Source organism: Anguilla rostrata, chromosome 3 (assembly GCF_018555375.3).
Source record: "Anguilla rostrata isolate EN2019 chromosome 3, ASM1855537v3, whole genome shotgun sequence".
Lineage (NCBI taxonomy): Eukaryota > Metazoa > Chordata > Actinopteri > Anguilliformes > Anguillidae > Anguilla > Anguilla rostrata.
The window spans coordinates 40,456,128-40,468,347 of record NC_057935.1 but is presented as its reverse complement, the minus strand read 5'-3'; positions in this window follow the sequence as shown (position 1 = coordinate 40,468,347).

The following is a 12,220-nucleotide window of genomic DNA, read 5'->3' as shown; positions in this document are numbered from 1 at the left end:
CACTGGGGGAGCACTCTTCGTGTGCGGTGGGTGTAGGCAAGTTGTAGGTGCCTAATCAACCAGAAGAGTTGCTTTTTATGATGTAAAGAGAAAAATCTCACCGACTTAAAAAAACCCTGCCCGGGTGAGGCTAAGGCCAGTTATTTGCCACTGTACAGGTCTGCTTGGCACAGTGCTGCAATCAGAATATGATACCGCCCTTCCATTTGTTTGCCTTATTTTAAGAAGGCAAGCTTGTCAATAAAAGACATCTTTTGTGTAGATTTGAAGTCTGAATAAAGTCAAAGCTACAGGAGGTAAGTAAGCACAGAAGGGATTGGGGTAAAGTCTTTCTCTCCAACGTGTGTCAGGCTAAATAAAGGCTTTATAAAGGGCCTTGTGAAGGCAGCGGGCAGCACCTGAGCTGTTTGCAGATTATTCGGTGGTGAGCATGCCTGTGTGTGAGGCCGTGGCTGTCCAAGGTCCTGAAGACTTCCCAGGCTGTGTGAAGGACCAGGAATGGGAACAAGCACATCAAACAGCACGTCAAGTGAATAATTAACTGGAAAGTGTATCCAAAACCTGCCTTCATTTTGTTTGAAGCCATAGCATTTTCTTTCTTCTTTCTTTTGTAGAGAATGTATGTGAGATTGAGTTCAATTTGGGAAAATCAATTTGGTCATTTAAAGAATACAGAATATGTAAATACATCTTTATTCTGTCAAAGTCCATTGAATGAATTTTAAGTTCAGCCAGTTTTAGAGACTTGGTAGTAAAATATAAACACATGGTCCATTCTGCATTGATGAAGGCTCACAACTAAAATGCTTTCATTTATATGAGAAAGCATACTTATCTTTTTTCATTTATTTTTTACCTCCTTTCCTTATTAAATTTGTACATCCAGTTCTTTGTCTGTTTTGTGCTCTTTGGTGTGCATGTAAACCCTATTTCTAAAGATGACAGCAATGTCTCATACTTGATATTTACAGTATTATGGACTGTGTGTGGTGAAACCAAATGCAAAGGAATATTTGTTGTGAACCATGGTTTCCTGTCTTTTTTCAGTGTTTGCTTGAATTGCCAATTAAAGTGTGTGATCTGGGTAGATAAATCCCATTTAACCAAAGTTGAGCAGGAGCAATATTAATCTTTCCAAAAAATAATCTCAAAGATATTACTTTCCCACAAATGAGCTGCTGGTAAGCATCCCATACTGCATGTAAAGTAGTTCAAGATTTTTGATTGTTTTGCAAAACACAAAACGCAACAGAGCTTGACTACAGTTTTCATGTGAAAGTGAATGAATCTGTGGTTTGGTGTGTAAAATTAATGAAATGGATGAGCTGAGATGCTTGGTTTTTAAAATTAAAATTTTTTTTTTTACAAACAAATAATATATTTTCTTGTGCATTTATTCCACTATAAAGTAAATCAACAACAAGACCAGGTCAAAACCTAGTATATGGCTGGACCTAACACACTTCATCCGGCCGAGCAATGGTGTAACTTCATAACTCGGCCAACCAATGGTGTAACTTTATCACTCAGTCACTCGGTCACAAACATTCGCGTTTGTAGGGCTGGCACTGTTGTGGTCCAGTCAAAAATCTCTGTACCAGACTGTAGACATTATGTCATGAGTGGTTTGAACAATATACTGCATGTCAAGTCATGACCACAATAAAAAAAACAGAGAAATATATCACAATCGATAGGTCAATTCATAAATAATTCACAATTAATTAAAAAGCACTGGACAGAATTATTTTCACTGCAGAATAGGAGACCCTGAGCCAGTTAGGGGAAAATGGAAAATGGATCCCTGACACAAGGAAAAGACCTTTGAGAGAGTCTTGAATTAAAAAAAAAAAAACTGAGGCAATTAAAACAAAACGATCCTTTCATATCCACACGATTGTGATGGATGTTGTAGTTATGTCAGTTGGTACAATGGTGCCAGTAGGGTGGTCCAGTGGTCCAAGGTTGTGCAGGGTGGTTACAATAGCGCAGGGAGAATCCTGTTAATTGCTTGGTTACAGTCACGGAGTTAGAGTGTTGTCAGTTTTAATGACTGGGCTACAGTGGAGGGAATCCTTTTAAAAGGAAGACCATGGTGGGTGGCGGCTCCGCAGGTACTCTCGTTGCTGAGGTGGCAAGAGGAAGAGAAGGTGAGAGAAACGGTCCATTATGGGGCTGAACAGCAATTACGCACACTATCCAATGGGCAGTGTGGCACTTGGGCCACATGTTAAAGGTAGTGCAGACTATCTCATTGTGCACTGACGAAAGCTAAGAATTCTTCCTTTTGAGAAGCACAGTCAGATTCAGTGATCAGAACACAGGCAGCCCCCTCCCCCACCTCGCTTCTCGCTAGCAGGAAGAGACCAGTTAAAAGCTTGCCCTGTAGTCACATCAAGCAGCTGCATGCCATATCTGATTGCTAGCCTAATGCTCAGTGATGCAATTAAAAGAAAGTTAGTGTGAAAAATCACAGTGACATCACGGTTTCCTAAAGAAATCAACGGACCGGCACCATGTCCTCCCTGCCAAATGGGCTTCACTGAGGATTTCAAGCTGGATGAGTTTGGCAGGCATCCAGAAAGACCATTCATTTTATCTGAATCCTTTAAAAGACTTTTGTAGTACATTTAATCAATTTGGCTCAATCTTGCCAGGGTGGCATTGGGTCTTTAAAAAAACGAATCCGGGTCTATAAAACGACTTAATAACATATTAAGAAATGCTTATGTGTTATTTAGGGCTGCGAGCTGATTGGGGACACCATGCACAATTTACTTTATTAGCTTGTAAAGCCATAATGGTTGAAATCATTTTTGTGATTCTTTTTATCTGCCTGTTTTTCTTTTTGTATTACCCTTGACAGCACTGTGGGATTTCACTCAAATTTGCACTCTTCACTTCACATTGCTCTAAGCCCATATCAGATGTGTTGTATTATACAGTGTAATATGTATATATACCCCAGGCCCTCTTTGAAGGTTGCAGTTCTTGTAGTCTATGCATTTTAACCCTCACAATATTCTAACTAAAGTTATGCCCTTGTCCAATGCAGATATTGTGACTTCGTAGCAACTGCTTCCGAAGAATTTAAGAAGCACTTCGTTATTCAGAATAACAGTGCCATCCCATTCATCCCCTCATTATATCCATTTCAATGTGTATCATCTAGGACAGGGGTAGGCAGTCAAGTCCTGAATTGCTAGAGATTTTTTATTATTTTTTTGTTAATTTGAGGTTGATTGCAATTTGATTGATTATTAAGTCAGAATATTCCATCTGAAATGCAGAGTAATTTCAGCACATAGTGGCACCTGTGTTCATGAAGCCATAATGCAGCTCTGCTCAGCTACAGGTACTGCCGTCTGCAGGTATTCACACTAACCCGTGCCCTACACCACCTGATTTCACTAATTGTTTTACCTTTTTGATTCAGAAAGTAAGCTTGTTAGTGAAATCACGTGGTGCAGTGCATGGTTGGAGCAAATACCTGCAGACCCTGCAGTCCACAGGACCTGAAGTTCAGTAGCCCTGCTATTATGTATGTAGTTTGGGTTTGGATTGAGAACAAAATTAGAAACACCTCCAGCTCTAGAACTCAGATATCACTTTCTGACCAGCCTTCACTTACAGTTACACCTTTATTTCCATATTTGTCATATAAAGAACACTAAAAACCTATGTATAACATATCCAACATCCAGAAGCGAACTGTGCCTGAAAGGACTGCTGCCATAGCAACCCACACGCTTCCGGAGATCTGTTTATCCCGTCAAAGCCTGTGACTTGGCTTCCCGCCGTAGCCATGATCTTCTCTTTGGGGGGAAAAATGAAGGAGGGCTTGAGAGAACAAATGAGGGTTGGGAAGCAGTGGGCCAGGGCAAGGAAGATGAGAGATTTGAGCTTGCTGAAGACTCAGTCACAGAGGTGCCATGATGGAGGGGACTGTCAAGATAGATTCTCAGAAACCATATTACAAAGCATACAGCAAAGCAGATGGCGGGCTCTATGTGGCTCCAAACATTGGATACGGAATTAGCATTCCCTTCTAGTGTCATTCCAATTCAGCTGCTGCGCTGCAGCTAGACCTTACTTCAGCATAAAAGTCTCACAGATGCCTATTGAAATCAAGCCAGATGAGGAGGCTTTGAGAAGCTCTGAAGTATTTTTAACTGTGAGTGGAGCCTTTGGGGATCTGCAGGACTTCTTCCGATGTAAGGTGAGGCTAATTCAGGCTACATGAGACAGTTCAAGCTATGCTATGAAAAAGAAGTGTCCACTTGGTACTCGCCCACTAAACATAATTGTTTATTTCAGTTTGTAACTTTCTTTCTCTCTCATTCATTCAATTTAAATGAGGACTGCTTTATTTACACAGAGCTGGCTTGTTATACCGGGGTTTGAAGGATGAATTGGCTTCTTGGGATTAAAACGGATTTGGGCATCAGAAAATGGAAGGCTGTGATGCACATAGTTATGCTCTGGTGCAATTTATAGAAAAGCCCAGAGGGGAGTCTTTGCTTAAAGTCACCACTAGATGGAAGATGATCTACTCAGTGAAACAATGTGGGAAACTGCTGTTTTAACATAGTTTGTTCCATGACAGAATTTTCTTATTCTAGAATGTGTTTTTAGTTTGAAGTAGATTGAGAATGACACATTACATGCCACTAAGAGTAAAAATGTTTTTGTCATCTTACTGCAGTATCCTTTTGATTGTGAAAACAAATCAAAGTTTTCCAGTAAGCGTGATAAGCCTGAGGGAGGCGAAGACTCGCCTTCTCTAAGGCCTGTTTCATCACGCGATTTTTGGCTGAGTGTGGCTCCCCCTCTCTGGGCACCCTCACTCTCCAAGGCTTCTGGAACAAAGAGACGGCCTCTAGCCCACTCATGCTGCAGCCACCTCTTCAGCCACCCACTGAAAAGGTGTCGGCCCGACGCAAGGGCGGGACTGACAACGGGTAGAACGTTCACTGGGTCTCGCCAGTGAGAGAAGGTCGCTTCATTCCCCTTAGCAGAAACACAAGCTTCCCCAGATTCAGGAAGCCTTCTGTCACTCTCGCCACCTGGGAACGGCGTGTATTCTACCTCCGTCCTCCTCAAACTGTGTTTTTTCGCATCAACGAAGCTGCCCCAGACAGACAGCTCCTGACAGGCTCCCCCCCCTTCTACACAGAGCTTTGTATTTCCTTTCCAGCAGCCAGTGCGGAACAGACAACACTTTTCTTGTCACTAGTTGGACGCTCCGTGTTGACCTGTCACGGTTCAGAGCGTGTCCTTTGGCTACCGCCAAACCGACTATTCCTCAAATTCTATAGGAGGGGCAGATAAATGAAAAAGTCAGTCAGAGCAAGGGCATTGGAGCGGAGTGGGGACTGAATGCAGTGAGCCATGCAGACCATTCCAAATGATGACATCATTCCAAACAATGAACCAAAGCAGCAGTTCAGTAAGTGCAAAACAGAGGAGTTACCGTAGCCCTGTTCCTTTATGAAAGCTAATCTGCAGTCTTGTTTTTTTCAATATCCTTTCTTGGTCAGTTTTTCCCCCCCTATAGAACCTATTTTACAATCTTAATACACACGCACACACGCATGCAACGCACGCACGCACGCACTTGCGCATCACAGTGGACTGAATTGTCACAGTGGGAGGAAATCAGGTGTTGGAGTAATCCAATTGTCACCATTCAGCTTGTCTGCTCTGCATGCTGGTTGGGCCTGAGGGGTGTGCATTGAGCCAGCAGGTGCTCTCTAGCTCTCGCAGGGTAAAAGCCCTGATACATCTGTTATAATTAGGAGATAATGGCGCCTCATGAATTCAGCTTTACAGCCAAACTGTCAAATGAGCACCGTTTCCTTGTCAAGATTGGGCTCCTGCCTGCCTGCCTGCCTCCCTCCCTGCCTGCCTGCGCAAAAGTGCCTTTTGAAGAGTTTCCTTTAATAAATGCCAGCTCGCTCTGAAAGAAAGAAAAAAGAGCTTGGAATTAAAAAATCAAGGAACTGGAGGAAAAAAAATCCCAACAGAAACACTTTATGGTGCTAAAGCGTATCAGAAAAAACTTTTCTTGAAAAGCACTTTCCCGCGGATGACTGTAAAGAACGGCTGCATATTTAGCGCCTGCAAAATAACAGAACATTTACACATTGATGTTTTAGATAAACACAATTTTTTTCCTCGCCTTTGCTTTATTCACACCATAATTGCTTTCTAAAAGAAAAATCGCTTGTTTGTGTGAAATCCCTAGCATTGGGTCTCTGAAGTATTAAGTGTATTTTTATTTGTGTGGTGCCTTTCAGACATAATTTGAACACAAAGTACTGTATGGAAAAAAAGCACTTTGCTTTGGTTTTAGAATGGTGAACTTCTGTGGGTTAGCCTTGTTTGCTCTAGTAGTATTCTAAAAAATGAGATTAAAATCCCATTTACCTTCTACTTTGGTATCTTTGCCAGTATTACTGTACAAGTTGGACTTGACTAGAGCTGGGTCCTATAATATCCAAAAAAAATATTTTTAAATATGCTGTGTTTTTATCATTGATCTGGAATATTTGTCCATGTTTTTGTTTTGCCTTGGGTGAAAGTGTCATTTGAGATAATGAACATTTACTGTGTATGCTCATAACAGTATCCTAGTCTGGATTATTATGATATACCTGCCATTCCCGTATTTAAAAAAAAAAAAACTGTTTATCACAGTCACATATCAGCAATGGTTTGGATGAGCTGATAAGAAGCTTGTCGCATTTTGGAGGATTTGTGTGAGGGAGCTTCTTTGTAGTGTCACCAGATGTACTAACCCTACAGCGCGATCGCTCAGCACTCAAAACATTCTTTTAGCCCACACTATTTTTGTCTCTTTTTAAATCGCTAAGATGTCAGCTGAAGCAGTCGGGGATAGGAGCTGCTTGAAAAGTTAAACGCCGGCATCGTGTTTACGAGATTGGAAAAAAAAAACGGTTTCTCCTTGGCTTTTAAGACGCTGCGAAAGAAAACTAAAGGTTTTTTTGTGGAAAAGTGTCTGTCTCAGAAGGAAGATAAGTTCGCTGTCGGGCCAACTGTCAGATGAACCCAGTAATGTGTTTTAGAAACAGATTTCAGTTCGGTGCTGCCTGCGGGTGATTCAAATCACCCACAGGCAGCGTCAGACGATGCAGAACTGACTTCGACCATAATGCACTTGGGGTGTACGCGCGAGAGAAGCCAGCTGTTATATAAAACCAAGGACGGTGCCAGTGGAACCACAGTATAGGCTCACATCTCAAACCAGGAATGGATCTTATTTGTTCTGCTCTTGTATTGTTTGGGGACTGGGGATGCCTCTTAGGACAGCTTGCTGCACGTTGTCTACTGTTGTGTACCATATGGCAGCGTAGTAGGCTGCTCAATTCTGCACTCATCCACATCTCTCACTCTAAGACTACAATCTCACCCTCAGGAATGCTCAAGAAAAAACGCCCCACTTTTCCTTTCCAGATGACATTCTAATGAATTAACTATGGACGGGGCGTAGCACATCCAAAATGTTTGAGGCGGCACAAACTCAAATAAACAAACTGTTCTTGGTTTATATCAATCTTTGTTTTCTTCATCATTTGTTTTCCCTATTGTATTGCTAAGAGTGACAGTACTACTCTTCCAGCAGTAACAACACGTGGTCAAAAACGCACTAAATATTTCAACAACATACAGTAAATATGGTGGTGCTGTAAATCTGTCAGGACTACAATGGTAGTATTTAGTTCAAATTAATTAAGAAAGCCAAAGGAAGAGTAAGTGAATCTATACTGTACTACATTTCAATTCCTCATACTGCAAAAAGCATGGGACTACATGCATGTATTATGTGTCATAAGATTATAGTATACTGTGTGTGTGTGTGTGTGTGAGTGAGAGTGACAGGAAAGGAGACAAAACTGGCTTAGGTGCCAGCTTGTACAGAATGTATGTCTGCATCCCTCATTCTCACTCTGTCTTCTCTGCCTCAACTGCAATGACCATCATATCAGAAAAAAATGTAAAAAAGCAAAGCCAAGTGCAGCATCAGCACCCTCAAGTCACCATAAACCCCTCTCCTGTCATATTAGCTAGCCAGATACCCAGCGTGTTAACTTCGAACTAGAAAACTTTTTTTGTAAAAAGTTGTGTAAGTCGCTGTGGATAAGAGCATCTGCTAAATGCCTGTAATGTAATGTAATGTAAAACTACTGGACCAGAGGGGCTAGAAGCTACCAGAAAGTGGAAAACCAGAAAACTACATAACCAGCAATCAAGCTAACAATATTTTCCCTAGTTAACTGAAAGTGTTTTTCATTTTCAGTTTGCAGACAGTGAGTGGTCATACTCACCACTAAGGTGTCATTAGTTTCTTTTCCTAATGTCTATTGTATTACCATTGAGGTAATACAGTATCTTGTCACTGTTTTATTATCTCTGATGCCAACTGACTCGCGGAAGGAACTAACACGGGGAAGGGGGGATTGGGGGATTACTGAGGTATGTTCGCTGCCATATTTGCCATATTTGGAAAAATACTTTTGACTTGTATAATCCAAAATCATAATTAATAAATATTACAAATGACAGATTTAAAAAATATGTTAAGCTTGTATCTAAGAGAGTCCAGCAAGAATCAAATATCTTTGAATGGGCACAATGCCACTGACCATAGACACCTGGAAAATCATAAAGGCTATTTCATTGTCAGCAGTAAAAAGATTTCTGTGTGCACTGCTCAGCATATACTGTACATCTCTCTCTCTCTCTCTCTCTCTCTCTCTCACTCACACATAGTGTACTGGAATTAATTCTGGAAAGCGCTGTTTGAATGGTGGTTTGCAGGCTGAGATGTTGTGCTGGTTGAGGCTTGCCAGCTCTGTACAGAAAGCTCTCAAGGGATTGGCCCTGTGGCTGGGATCCTGGCCATGTCTCTCCAATCACTGACAACACCGAGTGTTCATACCTTGTAGTCCGTGTTACATCACTCAAGAAATATTTACCTCATGCCGTTTAAATACAGGGATACCACAAGAAAGATCCATCTGAAAATTTCTATAGTGGCCTATTACAAAAAGGACACAAAAGCTTCTGATTGAAAAAAGTGCCTCTCCACTAAATGACAGACATAAATTTTACATTGCAACAATTCAAATCTAGCTGCTCTGTTAAAATTTCAATAGTTTGGCTATCATCAGAGAATATCACTAAGATTTCAATAGTGTAGAAAGCTGCTGTTTCGTCCTTCAAGTTTCTTCCTAATAAAGAAGCAAAAAGGGTTCTCAGGAAAGTAAGCCTGCACATTTGTTCTTTTGGTTCCTTTGTTCTATAATTGTTCCTTTGTCGAAGATGGCAAACCAATTTAGTTGACGCAGTAAATGACATATTTATTTTGCTAATTAGCCTCTTTGACCTTATTTTTGTGATGATTTTTTAAAGAAATCATCTTCATATAGATAATATTAAAACTGAGATCCAGTGTAACACACTGATGTCCAGCCAGAAACAGTTCCTGATGGCAGATTGATAAAAAAAGAGAAACAGGAACCAAAATAGTTTCAAAGACACAGGGGCCTTTGTAATCACCAACATTAATGAAAACATTGAGTTTGCTTCTAAAAAGGCAAACGCTTGCATTTAATTGTCAGCAAAGGTTAATAACAAATGTTGATTGAATATTTTGCTGATTTGATCCAAATGCTGACTGGGGTTATGTCTGCAACAACAGGGTATAATGTCTGTTCAATGGCCTTGGAGATCTTTAGTAAATCCATGCATTGACAATACTGCTCGGAAAACCTTCATGTGCCACTGGTTCTGAGTACACTGACACAACATGTCATATTTACTGAATGTAATTACTTGCATGCCAACAAAAAGCAAGGTAATTCTCATTTATGATTATGCAGCAAGGCCTCCGGTTTTATAAATAAATAATCCATGGGAAAGAGATCAAACTGTTGAAGCAGAAGGGGATTATGTGGAATAATAATACGCATGTAAAAATAAATAATGAATGTGTGAACATAATGAGAATGTTTCAATTTTCTTCAATTTCAGATGGTGAGAACAAATGTGCTGGCTTACTTTCCTGGGAACCCTCTTACTGAAGAAAATATTACAAAAAGAAGTAGTGTCGTTTTCCATATTGTCAGTCTATTGACAATTTGGTTATGGAAAATAGTATGAAGACTATTTTTGAAGGAAATTACGTTTTATTAGTGTAGCTACTAGTCTTTTGACTTTGAAAATACAATTTCTTTCTTACCAGGGAAAGGGTGCATGAGAGGGGCATGTGTTCAGCTGTTGGCAACACCGGGGTTGATATTGACAGATTTGGTAACGGATGTCTCCAGATCCTTAATGCATAATTCATTCAGTTACTGGGAAACGAGCTGCTTAGGAATAAGTATTACTCCTAATTCCAAATAACGATCCTTATTCTGGTTATGGTCATATTCTGATTGTGCTGTTTGCATACATTATGAAAGGAATAACCTAATCTTACTCCCATATACATGGTTAACTGAATATTAATTTTACAGTCTTTGGTCAGTGTTAAAAGGTGGCATCCTAGCAATTCTTCCATTTGCCTGAAGTTAAAAATTCACTGGGTGTGAACTGCTGGTATTGTTTTTTTAAAATTGAAATTAGGGCTGTCAATGTTAACATGTTAATATGTGAATCATTTTAATGACTAATGCATTAAGCTTCTTAAAATTCAATTAATCACAGTTTGTTATTTTTGCTGTGGCGGTCCCGTATATGCCTATGCCGTATATATCTATGACCAGATTTCCCACTTACCATCCTCTCTTTAACCACTGTAATTCATAATTGTAATTAAAATGAATCGCATGAGTCATTGCATTGATGTTGACAGCCCTACAAAGCACACTGCTTTCTGTGTCTTCCACCTGTGTCTAATTTGTTCAGTATTTTTCTGCTACAGCCATACGTGCATCACTATTACAATGTTTTCTTCTGTCCACGTTTTGCACAATGTTTAATTCTTTTAATACACAATTCTTCTGTCTCCTTGTTAGTCTAGAATTGAGAGCTTTGTGCTTGCTGCAACATATTTAACAGTAAACTAGCTGGCCGAATTCAACACCTGCAAGACAACCTGCATATTCACAAATGTTTAGCTGACATGCTTTTCATTTTTGGATTATTGGAGGCACATGCAAACTAGCTTATTTGGATTCCACATCTGGAATAAGGGCTTAACCAGGCTTTGCTTTTTGGAAAAAGGTGCTTACTTGGGCTATATTGTGAATTGTATACTTGAGATTTAAATATGTAATCGTGGTCATAGTCTTATGTTAAATGCTTCTTTTCAGTTTTTAGCACAAAGCATTGTATACAGTTTGTCTGCAATTTCATATGTAAATTTAGCATTGGCCATGAATCTGCAACACGCTCTCTAATGAAATCTGTTGATTAGACACACTGAAATAGGCATGATGAGGCCGCATTACGGCCACAGGCCTACCGGGACAAAGACCCAACATGATATTAGTTATGATTACCTGACCCGTATAAATGAGCAGAAACAACAGGGGGGTGACTCATGTGAATAAAATGCAGACATGATTGATGATTAATGCAATTGGTATTATCGACATGACGTAATTAATGTGATGAGTATTCACAAAATTATAAATATGATTAACGTGATAAACAGGACTAATCTGTATAATTTTTGAGTTTCAGTAAATCTTCGGATTAGAGCTAGAATCTTCGGATTAGAGCTAGAATCTTCGGTATTGTGTTCTGGCATTTGTGAGTTGAGCAAAGCCCAGTTGCTTGTGGTTGTGAATATTTATATCAACTTTAGCGGTGAATTATTTAGCGATCACCTCCGGTTGCTTGAGGACACATTTATGTTTGAGTGTTGATTTTTGACCTTTTACCTTCACATATTTGTTCGTTTATCTTAACAGCAAAAGTGAGTGATACATTTGACCTTTCCTTCTGATGAAATGGCATTCTCACAGCCCCGAATCTTACCCTCAAAACCTTTCTCTCTTAGCAATCAAGCCGAGATTGGTGCGGTAATTTCCTAGCACTTAAGGAGGCCTGCCCTTAAAGGTATGCCACGCATACCTTTTGACATTTCTGGTGGAAACTAGCCTTCAGGAATGGTCTTTTCAAAAAACTATGGATGCAAAATATTGTCCGCGATTCCGGTGAGTGAGTTCCTTCCTGCTGTCTGAGATGT